This window comes from Callithrix jacchus, chromosome 1, assembly GCF_049354715.1.
Source record: "Callithrix jacchus isolate 240 chromosome 1, calJac240_pri, whole genome shotgun sequence".
Lineage (NCBI taxonomy): Eukaryota > Metazoa > Chordata > Mammalia > Primates > Cebidae > Callithrix > Callithrix jacchus.
Window position 1 is genome coordinate 99,449,195 of NC_133502.1, and position 16,888 is coordinate 99,466,082.

The 16,888-nt window shown below is 37.7% G+C and overlaps 1 protein-coding gene and 1 pseudogene across 1 annotated transcript in view; both read left to right on the forward strand.

Moving 5' to 3' along the window:
• The window catches only part of FRMD3 (FERM domain containing 3), a 398,735-nt gene that overhangs the window by 53,582 nt on the left and 328,265 nt on the right, over positions 1-16,888 (forward strand). The window lies entirely within an intron of this gene.
• Positions 512-9,242, forward strand: LOC108591807 (GTPase NRas pseudogene; annotated as a pseudogene).

A 16,888-nucleotide genomic window follows, 5' to 3' on the forward strand; every position in this document is an offset into this window, starting at 1 on the left:
CACTTTCACTTAAATTCCAATGGCCAAAGCATATCACATGACCAACATCAATAGGCAGGGAAAATATGCTGTCTATTCTACTGGGAGATGCTACAAACTGACACAGCAAAGATATGTGTGTAATTCTAATACAGGGAGAGTATGAATAATCTGGAACCACTATTCAACTCACATCTTATGAATGAAGGGGATAATGTATTTTGGTGGACAGCTAGAAATCTCTGCCACATCTGACCTTTTCATTTCTTGTCATTCATAGAATGTGTATAGCACACTGGGATGACTTGGAAGGAATTTGTGGTCATCAGCATGGGACTTCTTGATAAAACTCTGTGTATACTTATAATGAGATTATAATAAGATAGATCAAATATAAGATATTAGAAAATATATTAAATATTGAACAAGTATTAAACTTCTAAATAAAATATTTTTAATTTTTAATGAGAAATGAGTTTGCTATTATGATCTGAATTATTTTATTGAGGCATAATGTATACATAGAAATACAGTCATTTAAAGTGTATAATTTTATGACTTTTGACAAATTTATGTATAACATCTTTTAGATAACAAGATTTGTACTTGAAATGGATACTTTCAAATGCTGTGGAAATTTGTCATGTATAGTGATAGATTTTAAATATGTTGAAACATGGAACTGCCAAAATGAGGCCATCCTTCACTTAGAAAATGGCAATTACACATGGCTCAATTTAACACAATTACATTTTATCTAATCAAGTACAGGCATACCTTGGAGATATTGTGGATTTGGTTCTAGACCACTGCAATAAAGCAAATATTGCAATAAGGCAAGCTGCACAATTTTTTTTGATTTCCCAGTGCATATGGAAGTTATGTTTACAGGACCCTGTAGTCTGTTAAGTGTACAATAGCACTATGTCTAAAAAAATGTACATACCTTAACTGAAAATACTTCATTGCTAAAAAATGCTAATGATTATCTGAGCCTTCAGTGAGTCATAATCTTTTTGCTGGTGGTTGCTACAGCTTGGGGTGGCTGTGGCAATTTCTTAAAATAAGACAACTATGAAGTTTGTCACATCAATTGACTCTTCCTTTCTCGATAGATTTCTCTGTAGTACACGAGGCTCTTTGATAGCATTTAATCCACAACAGAACTTCTTTTAAAACTGGAGTCAATCCTCTCAAACCCTACTACTGCTTTATCAGCTAACTTTATGTAACATTCTAAATCCTTTTTGTCATTTCAACAATGTTCACACATCCTCACCTGAAGTCAAGTCCATATCAAGCAACCACTTTCTTGTTGCTCATCTGTAAGAAGCAATTCCTCATCTAATCAAGTTTTATCATGAGATTGTAGCAATTCAGTCAATGCTCAGGCTCCACTTCTAGTTCTAGTTCTCTTGCTATTTCCTCTACATCTGCAGTTACTTCCTCCCCTGAAGTGTTGAACCCCTCAAAGTCATCCATGTGGATTGAAATCAGCTTCTTTGAAATTCCTGTTCATGTTGATATTTTGACCTCCTCCCATGAATCACAAATGTTTTTAATGGCATCTAGAATGGTGAATCCTTTCTAGAAAGTTTTCAGTTTATTATTCCAGATCCATCAGAGGAATCACTATGTACGGCAGCAATAGCCTTACAAATTGGATTTCTTAAATAATAAGACTTGAAAGTCTAAATTACTCCTTGATCCATGAATGGCAGAATGGACGTTGTCTAAAGAGGCATGAAAGCAACATTCATCTCCGCATATATCTCCATCAGAGCAATAAACTGAAATATGCTTGTATTTAAAAATAAAGTCAAAGCTCTTTTTTTCAGCACATACAGATGTCAGCATACTCATCTTAACAATTCACTAATAAAATTGACTAATCATCACATGCGAACCATTTTGACTTTATTTCTTTCTAACAAAGGATTAATTCATACAAACACACATGCATGCACACACACACACGCATACACACACGTGCATGCATCTTATGTATTTTTAAATTCAAAAAAAATTTAATTTTTAATTTAAATGCAGGTGCACAAAAATGTTAGCTAGTTAAGCTACTGTATTTAAGCTAAGACTCTCCTTCAACAAATCTGCAAGGTGAGATTTGTTTGCAAAAAGTCCTTATTTTGGTGCATATATTCTTGACAGCTCTCTTCTTTTGAATGCCAATACATTTTGATATAAAAAACAGTGGTACTCTGATCTCATGCTTCACTGGAAACTGAAACCAGATGGACCCTAAGAGCTTGTATTTTGTTAGATTCACCATTTTAGTTTCATCATTCAATGTGCAGTTTAGAGCCACAGGCAAACATTTACATATGAGAGCTTGTCTATGAATAAACAACATGTGTTACTTGAATCTCAGGGTTTCAGATAAAATTCATGTTATATAGGGCTTCACATCTTCCTGACATTGTGACCAAATCATGAGTGCACAAACCCTTGCAGTGTTTCCATCCTATTTCTTTTCTTCCCCCCCCGATCTACATTTATTACCTCAAATAATTAATCTGCAATAGTTTCATTTAGCACTTTGGTTCTGGAACAAATAATTTCTCTTTGTGCCTTGTAATTAGTGCTATAAATGGACAGAGTTACTCATATATGTACTTATACCAATCAATTGATAATCTTCTGAATCTTCTGAATTAGTGTGGTTTCTACATTATATGAAATGTCATCCATGTGTCCACTAATAGTATCATCTGATGGGGCACTCCTTTCTGTTTCTTTCTTTTGCTTTTAGGGTCCCAATTAGGCTGTTGACAATTTCCATCGAGGTAGGTAAACAGTGCAATTCTGCGTTTGTGTGGCATTTTAGCTTCAGCAATTATTTTCATGACTTTGTAACCATGCTCTGGTATTGTTAGCAATCTCTCAAAAAAGTTTATTTATTATTTTGTACATGTGGATGCACAAAAATTTTTTTTGTTTAATATGTAGAAGTAGGGTTGAGGTGGTGGTGTAGTTTGCATGGTGCCATTGCTTCATTTGATAACTACAAATATGATGCCTTGGAAGAGTAGACTTATCAGAGCAGAGAAGACAAATCAACATTTGCGACAGCCCTTATAAATTACTGAATTAGTAATTCAAACTCCTTTTGTTTTAAATTGCTTTGTCTGTCTTATGAATCTGAGAGCCCTTAACATTTAATTAAAAAACTTTTCATAAATACATATAAAAAGTAAATATTTAAATACAAAATATTCCATGAGACTAGAGGCCTTCATAGCGTCAGAATATCTTTTGATCAATATATTTTTAAGTCATCTTCATTCTTAAGAATGTTTTAAAGGGTGCCGGAAGTGCTTCTCCCTGATGGGGGCTGTTCATGGAGGTTCCAGGGTTTCCAACATTTTTCTCGGCTGTGGTTCTAAATCTGTCCAAAGCAGAGGCAGTGGAGCTTGAGTTCTTGCTCATGTAAATGACTAAGTACAAACTGGTGGTGGTTGGAACTGGTGATGTTGGGAAAAGCACGCTGACCATCCAGCTAATCCAGAACCACTTTGTAGATGAGTATGATCCCACCATAGAGGATTCTTACAGAAAACAGGTGGTTATAGGTGGTGAAACTTGTCTGTTGGACATACTGGTTACAGGTGGACAAGAAGAGTACAGTGCCATGAGAGACCAATACATGAGGACAGGAGAATACTTTCTCTGTGTATTTGCCATCAATAATAGTGAGGCATTTGTGGATATTAACCTCTATAGGGAGCAGATTAAGCAAGTAAAAGACTCGGATGATGTACCTATAGTGCTAGTGGGAAACAAGTGTGATTTGCCAACAAGGACAGTTGATACAAAACAAGCCCATGAACTGGCCAAGAGTAATGGGATTCCATTAATTGAAACCTCAGCCAAGACCAGACAGGGTGCTGAAGATGCTTTTTACATACTGGTAAGAGAAATATGCTAGTACCGAGTGAAAAAACACCAACAGCAGAGATGATGGGACTCAGCGTTGTATGGGATTGCCATGTGTGGTGATATAACAGGATACTTTTAAAGAAGAGTCACTTTCAAGCTGCACTGACACCCTGGTCCTGACTTCCCTGGAGGAGAAATATTCCTGTTGCTATCTTCAGTCTCACAGAGAAGCTCCTGCTACTTCCCCAACTCTCAGTAGTTTAGTACAGTATTCTCTATTTGAGAAGTTCTCAGAATAACTGCCTCCTCACTTGGCTGTCTGACCAGAGAAATGCGCCTCTTGTTACTCCCTGTTCTTTTTCTGCCTTGGGTTCTTCCACAACACAAACACACCTCTGGCACCCCAGGTTTTTCATCTGAAAAGCAGTTCATGTCTGAAGCAGAGAACCAAACTGCAGATGTGAAATTCTATTGAAAACAGTGTCTTGAGCTCTAAAGAAGCAACTGTTGGTGATGTTTTTTTCTTTTTACTGTTGAACTTAGAACTAGGCTAGTTTTTTGGAGAAATGTCATAAATTTGTCAAGAATATGTTTGGTTTGTTTATAATGTTATTGGTTGTCTTCTCTAAACAGGCATTTGTTCTAGATGCATAAATACAAAAATGAAACTGAAATTTGAGTCTATCCTAGTCTTCCCAACTTTCATGTAGTTAAATCCAACTTTCACAGTGAAGTGCCTTTTTCCTAGAAGTGGTTTGTAGACTTCCTTTAAAATATTTCAGTGGAATAAGTGTCACAAAAATCCTTATGCATGAAAATGAATGTTTGAGATACATCTGTGACTTCTCTACCATTGAGGGAAAGCTATATCTATATGAGAGCAGATGCCATTTTGTACATGTATATAAGTTGGTTTTCCAGAGGCCTGTTTTGGGGCTTTCCCAGGAGAAAGATGAAACTCTAAGTGTATGCATAATTTCACTAAATTTTTACCTAATCTCCACTTTTTGCATAGGTGGCTACCTGTAAAATGTATGTAGTTTATTTCCTCTGGTTTACTGATAAGCCTAACACTTAATGAACTTCCATTTGTATTCAAATTTGGATCATACCAGAAAGCTCTACATTTGCAGGGGTTCAAATATTATAAAACTCTGGTGTATTGTTATTTAATAGCTGTGATCAGTGATTTTCAAACCTCAAATATAGTATATTAACAAATTACATTTTCACTGTATATCTTAATGATGTATATAATTGCCCTCAATCCCCCTCTAACCCTACCCTATACAACTCCCCCCATAGCAATAGGGGCTTGATTGTTTCACTTGAGTAAAGCATGGTGCTAATGGACTAGGGTCACAGTTTCAAAACTTGAACAATCCAGTTAGTATCACAGAGAAACAAATTCTTCCACATTTGCTCATTGCACCAGTAACTCCAGCTAGTAATTTTGCTGGGTGCCACAGTTAGCCTTGCAAGGAAGGAAGAGGTCAGTTAGCACCAGCCCTTTACCATGAGTAAAAACTCAGTATTCTGGCCGGGCGCAGTGGCTCAAGCCGGTAATCCCAGCACTTTGGGAGGCCGAGGCGGGTGGATCACAAGGTCAAGAGATCGAGACCATCCTGGAAAACAAGGTGAAACCCCGTCTCTACTAAAAATACAAAAAATTAGCTGGGCATAGTGGTGCGTGCCTGTAATCTCAGCTACTCGGGAGGCTGAGGCAGGAGAATTGCCTGAACCCAGGAGGCGGAGGTTGCGGTGAGCCGAGATCGTGCCATTGCACTCCAGCCTGGGTAACAAGAGCGAAACTCGGTCTCAAAACAAAACAAAACAACTCAGTATCCCATTTTGGCCCCGTTGAGAAACTTCTGTGCTTAGAACATACTTGAGAAAACTGTAAGTACATACATACAAGGGCTATTGGCACAAGAGCCCAAGGTGAGTAACTATCTTTCTCCCTAATTTGATATCAAATTAAGTGGATTTTTAAGAAAAAGAATCACATTTTTGTGCACCAGCCCTTTACCATGACTGGAAAACTCGATATTTAAAACTATTTTATTTAAGCCGTGTAGAAACTCTAAATTAAGTAAGTATTCTTATTTGAGAATGAGGATGTCTTAGCTGAAAAATGTTTTAAATTTTCTTTATTCATAATGTTTTTTGAAGGGTTTAAAACAAGATGTTGATAAATCTGTCTCAGCTGATGAGTTTGCTCAAAACAGGAAGTTGAAATTGTTGAGAGAGGAATGGAAAATATAATTAATTGATAGTTATGAGGATTAGGAGGCTTGGCATTTTCATCTGCAGATAATAGCCTGGTAATTCTCATGAAAAATAGACTTGGATAACTTTTGATAAAAGTCTAATTCCAAAATGGCCACTTTGTTCCTGTCTTCTAATATCTAAATACTTACTGAGGTCCTCCATCTTCTATACTATGAATTTTCATTCATTAAGCAAATGTCATATTACCTTGAAATTCAGAAAAGAAGAAACATATACTGTGCTCAGAGTATAATGAACCTGGAGAGTTGTGCTCCTTACTGCTAATTCTGGGAGCTGTCATGGTACGGTCATCATTTGTAAACGGAAATTCTGCTTTTCTGTTTGTACTCCTTTGGGAGCAGTGTTACTCTGTAATTTTCCTTAGGCTTATCATCTCAGTCATTTTCTTTTTAATTTAAATTTTTAAATTTTTAAAATTTTATTTTTATTTTTATTATACTTTAAGTTCTGGGGTACATGTGCAAATCTTGCAGGATTGTTACATAGGTGTACAAATGCTATGGTGATTTGCTGCCTCCATCCCCCCTTCACCTACATTAGGTATTTCTCCTAATGTTATCCCTCTGCAACCTCCCCATCTCCCACTGTCCCTCCCCTAGACCCCCAACAGACCCCAGTGTATGATGTTCCCCTCCCTGTGTCCAAGTGTTCTCATTGTTCAACACCCACTTATGAGTGAGAACATGTGATGTTTGGTTTTCTGTTCTTGTGTCAGTTTGCTGAGAATGATGGTTTCCAGATTCATCCATGTCCCTACAAAGGACACAAACTCATCATTTTATGTGGCTGCATAGTGTTCCATGGTATATATGTGCCACATTTTCTTTAACTAGTCTATTCTTGATGGGCATTTGCATTGGTTCCGAGTCTTTGCAATTGTAAACAGCACTGCAGTGAACATACATGTGCATGTGTCTTTATAATAGAATGATTTATAATCCTTTGGATATATAACCAGTAATGGGATTGCTGGGTCAAATGGTATTTCTATTTCTAGATCCTTGAGGAATTGCCACACTGTCTTCCACAATGGTTACACCAATTTAGACTCCCACCAACAATGTAAAAGTGTTCCTATTTCTCCACATCATCTCTAGCATCTATTGTCTCCAGATTTTTTAATGATCATCATTCTAACTGGTGTGAGATGGTATCTCAATGAGGTTTTGATTTGCATTTCTCTAATGCCCAGTGATGAGGAGCATTTTTCATATGTTTGTTGACTGCATAAATATCTTCTTTTGAAAAGTGCCTGTTCATATCCTTCACCCACTTTTCAATGGGTTTGTTTTTTTCTTGTAAATTTGTTTTAGTTCTTTGTAGATTCTGGATATTAGCCCTTTGTCAGATAGGTAGCTTGCAAAAAGATTTTTTCATTCTGTTGGTTGAAGAGGAGCTGGTACCATTGGCTCAGCCCAAAATCTCCTTAAGATGATAAGCAACTTCAGCAAAGTCTCAGGATACAAAATCAGTGTGCAGAAATCACAAGCATTCCTATACACCAATAACAGACAAACAGAGAGCCAAATCAAGAGTGAACTTCCATTCACAATTGCTACAAAGAGAATAAAATACTTAGGAATACAACTAACAAAGGATGGGAAGGACCTTGTCAAGGAGAGCTACAAACCACTGCTCAAGGATATAAGAGAGACACAAATGATGGAAAAACATTCCATGCTCATGGGTAAGAAGAATGAATATCTTGAAAATGGCTATATTGTCCAAAGTACTTTATAGATTAAATGCTATCTCCATCAAGCTACCTATGACCCTCTTGACAGAACTGGAAAAAAACCACCTTAAACTTCATATGGAACCAAAAGAGAGCCCACATAGCCAAGACAATCCTAAGCAAAAAGAACAAAGCTGGAGCCATCGTGCTACCTGACTTCAAACTATACTACAAGGCTACAGTAATCAAAACAGCATGGTACTGGTACCAAAACAGAGATATAGACCAGTGGAACAAAACAGAGGCCTCGGAGGCAAAGCCACACATCTACAACCATCTGGTCTTTGACAAACCTGACAAAAACAAGCAATGGGGAAAGGATTCCCTGTTTAATAGATGGTGTTGGGAAAACTGGATAGCCATGTGCAGAAAGCAGAAACTGGACCCCTTCCTGACACCGTACAATAAAATTAACCCCAGATGGATTAAAAACTTAAACGTAAGACCTAACACTATAAAAACCCTAGAAGAAAACTTAGGCGAAACTGTTCAGGACATAGGCATAGGCAAGGACTTATGACTAAAACACCAAAAACATTGGCAACAAAAGCCAAAACAGACAAATGGGATCTAATTAAACTCCTGAACTGGCAACCAGGAGAATGGGAAAAAATTTTCACAATCGACCCATCTGACAAAGGGCTAATATCCAGAATCTTACAAAGAACTAAATCAGAATTGCAAGAAAAACAAACAAACAAACAAACCCATTCAAAAGCGGGCAAAGGATATGAACAGACACTTTTGAAAAGAAGACATATATGAGGCCAACAAACATATAAAAAATGCTCATCATCACTGGTCATTAGAGAAATGCAAATCAAAACCACATTGAGATACCATCTCACACCAGTTAGAATGATGACCATTAAAAAATCTGGAGACAACAGATGCTGGAGAGGATGTGGAGAAATAGGAACACGTTTACACTGTTGGTGGGAGTGTAAATTAGTTCAACCATTGTGGAAGACAGTGTGGCGATTCCTCAAGGACCTAGAAATAGAAATTCCATTTGACCCAGCAATCCCATTACTGGGTATATATCCAAAGGTTTATAAATTATTCCATTATGAAGACACATGCACATGTATGTTCATTGTGGCACTGTTTACAATGGTAAAGACCTGGAACCAACCCAAATGCTCATTGATGATAGACTGGACAAGGAAAATGTGGCACATATATACCATGGAATACTATGCAGCCATAAAAAATGATGAATTTGTGTCCTTTGTGGGAACATGGATGAATTTGGAAACCATCATTCTCAGCAAACTAATACAAGAACAGAAAATCAAACACCGCATATACTCACTCATAGGTGGTGCTGAACAATGAGAACACATGGACACAGGGAGGGGAACATCACACACTGTGGTCTGTTGGGGGGCTAGGGGAGGGACAGTGGGGGGTGGGAAGGTTGGGGAGGGATAATATGGGGAGAAATGCCAGATATGGGGGGGATGGAGGCAGCAAACCACATTGCCATGTATGTACCTATGCAACAATCCTGTATGATCTGCACATGTACCCCAGAACCTAAGTACAATTACAAAAAGATTAAAAAATAAAAAAGAAGAAACTATCAACAGAATAAACAGATAACCTACAGAATGAGAGAAAATATTTGCAAACTATGCATCTGACAAAGATAATATCCAGCATCTATAAGGATCATAAACAAATTTACAAGAGAAAAGCAAAGAACCCTATTAAAAAGTGGGCAAAAGACATGAAGAGACACTTCTTGAAAGAAGACATTCATGTGGCCAAAAAGCATATGAAAAAAAGCTCAATATCACTGATCATTAGAGAAATGCAAATCAGAAGCACAATGGAACACCATCTCATGCCAGTCAGAATGGCTATTATTAAAAAGTCAAAAAATAACAGATGCTGGCAAGATTGCAAAGAAAAGGAAACTCTTACAGTGTTGGTGGGAGTATAAATTAGTTTAACCATTGGAAAAGCAGCATGGTAATTCCTCAAAGAGTTTAAAGTTACCATTCAACCCAGCAATCCCATTATGGGATGTATGCCCAGAGGAATATAAAGCATTCTACCTACAGTAAAGACACATGCACACAAATGTTCATTGCAGCACTATTCACAACAGCAAGATATTAAATTAACCTAAATGCCCATCAATGACAAACTAGATAAAGAAAATGTGGAACATATACACCATGGAATATTATGCAGTCATAAAAAAGAACAGGATCATGTATTTTACAAGAATATGGATGGAGTTGGAGGCTATCATCCTTTGCAAACTAATGCAGGAACAGAAACCAAATACTGCATAGTCTCACTTATAAGTGGGAGCTAAATGAGAAGAACTTATGAGCACAAAGAGGGAAACAAAAGACACTTGGGTCTACTTGAGGGGCAGGTTGGGAGGAGGGAGAACAGAAAATATAACTATTGGGTATTGGGCTTAGTACTTAGGTGATGTAATAGCATGTACAACAAACCCCCATGACCCTTGATTATCTATGTAACAAACTTTCACATGTACCCTAAAGCCTAAAATATAAAAAGAAATCTGTAACAAATTGTGATCAATTAGTTGTAAATACTACTGCACTCAGACCAGATAATAGGCTATTTTTTAGAGCATTTTTAGGTTTACAGAAAAATTGTGTGGAAAGTACAAAGAGTTTCCAGATCCCCTTTCCTCAGTTTCCGCTATTTTAACATCTTGCATTAGTGTAGTATAAAGTCCATAGTTTATATTAGGGTTCACTATGTATGTTGCACAGTTCTATGGGCCTTGACAAATGCATAGTTTTAGGTATTCACCACTGGAGTATATACAGAATGATGGTTTCACCATTCTGAAAATGTACTCCACCTGTTCATCTCACCCCCTCTCCTGAACTCATGGTAATTATTAATCTTTTGACTGCTGTTTGTGTAGTTTTGCCTTTCCTTGCATGTTATAAGTTGGAATAGGCCAGGCACGGTGGCTCACGCCTGTAATCCTAGCACTTTGGGAGGCCGAGGTGGGTGGATCACCTGAGGTCAGGAGTTCAAGACCAGCCTGGCCATTATGGTGAAACCCCATCTTACAAAAAAAAAAAAGTTGAAATAATACATTCTGTAGCCTTTTCATATTGGCTTCTTTCACTTACTGATATGCATTTAATGTTCTTCCATGTCTCTTCATGACTTGATAGCTCATTTCTTTTAATCACTGAATACTATCCCATTGTTCATGCATTTATTCACCTATTAAAGGACATCTGGTTGCTTCCAATTTTTGGCAATTACAAGTAAAGCTGCTATAAATATCCAAGTGCAGGTTTTTGTATGGACAAAAAGATTTTCAGCTCATTTGCATAAATACCTTGTTGTACAGGTGCTATATTATATGGTAAGCTTCTGTTTATGTTTATTTTTGTAAGAAACCACCAAACTGTCTTTTGAAGTGGCTGTATTATTTTACATTTTCACCAGTGATGAATGAGAGTTCCTTTGCTCCATGTTCTCAATAGCATTGGGTATTGTGAATGTCAGTTTTTGGGTTGTTTTAATTTGTAATTCTGTAATGAGATATGATGTTGAGTATTGTTTCATAAACTTATTTGCCATCAGCATATCTGCTTTGGTATTGATTTCTAGTTTTATTCCACTGTGGTCTGAGAAGATATTTGATGTAATTTTGATTTTTAAAAATTTATTGTGACTTGTTTTTTTGGCTTAAAGTATGGTTTATTTTGAAAATTGTTCATTTGAGGATGAGAAAAAAATGTATATTTTTCAGTTGTTGGGTAGAACGTTGTATAAATGTCTGTTAGGTCCATTTAGCCTAGAGTCTGATTTAAGTCCAGAGTTTCTTTGTTGATTTTCTGCCTCAATAATTGGTCTAGTGATATCAGTGAACTGCTGAAGTCTCCCACTATTATTTCATTGCTGTATACTGCTTTTCTTATTGATCCCTTTATTTTCTAATAATAGGGACAAACAGTAAAAAAAGACAACTTTAAATTTATTTGATTTAAAGTTGTCTTAAAATATTGATTATATAATAATAACTTTCTTTGTCTTGTTTTACTATTGTTGATTCAAAGTGTGTTTTATTTGATATAAGTATAGCTACCCCATCTGCTTTTGATTTCCATTTGCATGGAATATCTTTTTCCAAGCCTTTACCTTGAGTCTTGAAATGTATTTACCAGTTAGATGTGTTTCTTGTGAGCAACATATGGTTAGATCTTATTTTTTTAAAATTAATTTCACCAATCTATACTCTTAAGTGGAATGTTTATACTATTTACATTCAAGGTTAATATTGATATGTGAAGCTTTGTTCCTGTCATAATGTCAATTGTTACCTAGTTGCTTTATAGACTAAATTGTGTAATTGTTTTATAAGGCTTGTGAGTTTTATACTTTTTATGTGTTTTTATGATGAAGACATTTTGTCTCTATGTTTAGAACTCCTTTGTCATTTCTTATAGAGCCAGTCTAGTGGTGACGAATTCCCTTACTGTTTGCTTGTCTGGGAAATATTTTATTTCTTTTTCACTTATAAACCTTAATTTTGCAGGATGTAAAATTGTTGGCTGATAGTTTTGTTTTTGTTTTTTGTTTTTTTTTTTTTAGATGGAGTCTTGCTCTGTCACCTAGGGTGGAGTGCAGTAGCACAATATTGGCTCTCTCCAACCTCTGCCTCCTGGGTTCAAGTGATTCTCATGCCTCAGCCTCCTGAGTAACTGGAATTATAGGTGCTTGCCACCATTCCTGGCTAATTTTTGTATTTTTGGTAGAGATGGGGTTTCACCATGTTGGCCAGGTTGGTCTCAAACTCCTGACCTCAAGTGATCCACCCACCCTGGCCTCCTAAAGTGCTGGAATTACAGGTGTGAGCCACCATGCTTGGCTTTTCTTTAATTCTTTTTTTTAGAAAGACTCAAAATAGGACCCTAATCTCTTCTGGCTTGTAAGGTTTCTGATGAGCCGTATGCTGTTATCTCTTCTGGCTTTAAGGTTTCTAATGAGCAGTCTGCCCTTAGTGTGATGAGATTTCCTTTATAGGTGATTAGACACTTTTCTCTTGCTGCTTTTAGAATTTTCTTTCTTCATGTTGACTTTGGATAGTCTGGTGACTGTATGCCTTGGTGATAGTTGTCTTGCAATGTATCTCCTAGGAGTTCTCTGAGCTTCTTGTATCAGATGTGTAATCTAGCAAGGCGGAAAGTTTTCCTCAATTATTCCATCGATTAGGTTTTCCAAACTTTTAAATTTTTCTTTCTCCCTCAGGGATGCCTATGACTTGTAGGTTTAGGTGGCCTATATAATCCCATATTTCTCAAAGGCTTTGTTCATTTAAAAAATTTATTTTCTCTTTATTTTTGTCAGACTGGGTTACTTCCAAAGACCTATCATCAAGTCTGAAATTCTTTCTTCCTCTTTGTCTAATCTATTGTTAAAGCTTTCAGCTGTATTTTGTAATTGCCTCAATGAATGTTTCATTTCCAGATGTTCTTTTATTTTTTAAGTCTATTAGCAAATTTTTCATTCATATCTTGAATTATTTTCCAATTTCTTTATGTTGGGTTTCAACTTTCTCTTGGATCTCATTGAGCTTCTTTGCAAATTATATTTTTAATTCTTTATCTGATATTTTAGAATTTTTGTTTTGGTTAGGATCCATTGTTAGATATTGGGTGTGATCCTTTGAGGTTACTATAACACACTGTTATTTCATGCTGCTGAAATTGTTGTGTTGGTCCTTTCTTATTTTGAGGTGTCACTTCTTATTTTTGAATTTACTTTTGTTTGGAGAGGACTTTTTATTTCCTCTTTGAGGATGATTGTAATGTATGTTGAATAGGGTTGTCTGGCTTTGCTTCTTGGTGCTTTCAGGGGGCTAAGGTTCTGTATGAATTCCTTGGTTATAGATACCCTTAGTATGGTGGTTCTGTCAAATGCTGGCTGTAGTAGTGGTGTACTGAGCATGTGAGTAGGCTCTCAATCTCTTGTAGAGACAGGGAGATAGAGGTCTTCAGAAACTTATCTCAATCCCTAGTGCTGTTCACTGAGTCAGCCATATTTGTATTAGGTTGTGAAGTTTGACTTCCAGACCAGTAGGTGGCACTTGAAGTTAAGAGAGAAGCAGATTTTCTTTCAACTGGGAGAAGCTCTGTGTTGTCACAGGCAATAATCTGGCCTGTGCAATACATCATTCTCTGAGTTTCCTGCTCAGCCCTAGTTTGGGGTGTGGACAAAGCTGAGTCAGGCTGGATAACCAAGCTTGTTCTTGGAAAACCCAATGCCAAGCGCAAGCACACATCCTGATGGGGTACTTAGGGAAGCTCCTGGTGAAATGCACAAAGGTTTCCTCCCACAGTCAGGGGGCTGCACCAGCTCCATGTCCTGGGCATAGAGAAACACAGTCTTCTTCCCCATCATGCCCCTGTCCCAGGGCTCATGACTCAGTTCAGACAGATTCTTCTATCTTTAGTCCATAATGTAGCTGAGAGCCATGGACAATGCCTTTCCTGTGGCTCTCTGCTGAAATGGCTTTGGTGTGGAGTCTCTTCCCTCAGCCCCAGATAGACAGCTTTATGGCTCACTTGTTCTTGCTGCAGGCATGCTGCCACTGTGTGTAGAGAGGCAGAAGGGCCCTGCCTTTTGTACAAGCTAGGGCCCAGTGGGGAGACTGCCAGTAAGGATGCAATCATCCTTAGTAGCCCTGGAATGGCTGTCTACAGGTGTGCTTAAGCCAAACCCTGGCAGCAGCAGCTATTGGGGGAGTATAAGTCTTCCTCTCTGTTACCAGGCCCAAGCACTGGGGCTACCTGGCTGCTATGGCAGAACCACACTCTTCATCCACACAGCCAAGCACAGTGCCCATGTCTCTGTTGAAAGGAGTGAAGTCACTTTCTGTACAGAAGTGGGGAGCTCTCAGAATAGGAGAGCCCACACTCTGTGGTTTCCTTTGTCATAACGGGTGTTCCCCTGGCATGCTACACTCTGCCTTTTCCTAGGAGAAGCATGCCCTGAGGGTCAGATCCTCAGCTCTCCTGGGTCCAGCTGGCTCCATGTGGCTGACACAATCTCAGTGGGTGGTGAGAGATGTCTGCAGGGGATTTGGTGATGTGGAGCCATAGGAACAAAGATTCCCTGGGCAGGACAGAGTCCCACAACGGTACACACCCAGTGTGGTGCCTGCTACCATGGCTCAAGTTTGGGGGTTGCTGACAGCCCAGTGCAATGCCCTCAAAATTCCCAAATTGCTGCCCACACCAATACATGAGCTTGTGAAGGCAGAGGAACTCTTTAACAGTTTGGAAACCAGCAATCTGTCACAGGGGTGAGGGGAGCCCAGAACATTCCCACTCACCCTTTTCATGGGACCCCAAGTCCCTCAGGGTTCAATTTCTGCCAAACTCTTGCCGCCTCCTTTTTTCTGTGCCCTAGCTTCTGCCTGTGAATTTTTCAATAGACCCTGACACTCTTCTCCTAATCTTTTGAGTTATGATTATTCACCTGTAACTTTGGTTCTTCCTTTCTGGGGAGATCCAGTGATCAATGTCTCCAGTCAGCATCTTGAAACTGCCCTAAAAGTTTTGCATTTTAACTGAGTCCAACTTCTCATGCTTTTGATATGTTGATGAAAGTCCAACTTCTCATGCTTTTGATGTGTTGATGTTTGGTGATTTTATCACCAAACTGAAGATTACATAGATCTTTCCCTTATGTTATTATCTAGAAATGTTATAGTTTACATGTAAGTCAATGATTTATTTTGACTTAAAATTTGTGAACAGTGTGTGGTCTGTGTCTATACTCATTTGTTTCGCATGTGATTGTCTAGTTTTTCCAGCACCATTTATTGAAAAGATTATCCTTTCTCCATTGGATTTACTTTGCTTCTTTGTCAAATATCAATTGATTATATTTGTGTGGGTTTCTTTCTGGTCCCTCTATTTTTCTCCACTGATCAATTTGTTTATTCTTTTGCCAGTACCATATTGCCTTGAACATTTTGGTTTTATATTAAGTCTTAAAGTCAGGTAATATCAGCTGTCCCTACTTTGTTTTTCTTCACTATTGTGTTGGCTACTCTGGGTTTTGGCTTTTTGATATAAACTTTAAAAAAAGTTTGTTGATATCCACAAAATAACTAGCTCAGGTTTTTGACTTGGGTTTCAGTTATTCAGTTAATTTGGGAAGACCTGACATCTTAATGGTGTTGAGTCTTCCTATCTATGAACGTGGAATATCTTTCCATTTATTTAGTTCTTTGATTTCTTTCATCAGAGTCTTGTAGTTTTCTTCATACAGATCTTGTGAATATTTTGTTAGATTTATAGCTAAATATTTCTTTTTAAATTGTCTATTTTAATGGATGTAAAAATGCTTAAAAATAAAAAAAAATCAAGATGCAGTATTTACAACCATCAATCTTTTGTGGGCAGGCCACCTGTTACTATTTGTAGCTTTCCAAAGTGTTATAACCCATTGATTAGGAATTTTTTTGGTAAAGAGTATCAGTTACTATCACTGAGCATGAGACACTAATTAATCTCTCCTATTATACTTTTTTAGTAAGTACTGGACATTGCATCCGCTGCTATAGCTGATGTTCTAATGCCTCAAGTGGAGCCATCTTTCCTATACTCAAATGTCTCTCTTGTCTGTCATCCCAGCTACTTGGGAGGTTCAAGCAGGAGGACTGATTGGGGCCAGAAGTTTGAGACCAGCCTCAGCAACACAGTGAGAACCCATCTGTAAAAAATATAATAATAAACGATTAAAAAATGTCTCTGGTTGTCTTTGGGGACTGGTTCAGATTTGGGACTATCTGTAGGGGGATTTTATCTGTCTTTGGTTTACCAGGCCTAGAAATTTTGTTTGCCCTACAGTTCAAACTGAATCCTAGTTGGATGCTTGGCCACCAGAAAAATTCCCATGAGTCACACCACTCTGAAGTCTACTTGGGTACCACTGCTTATGTCTGTACCAAGCCCTCCT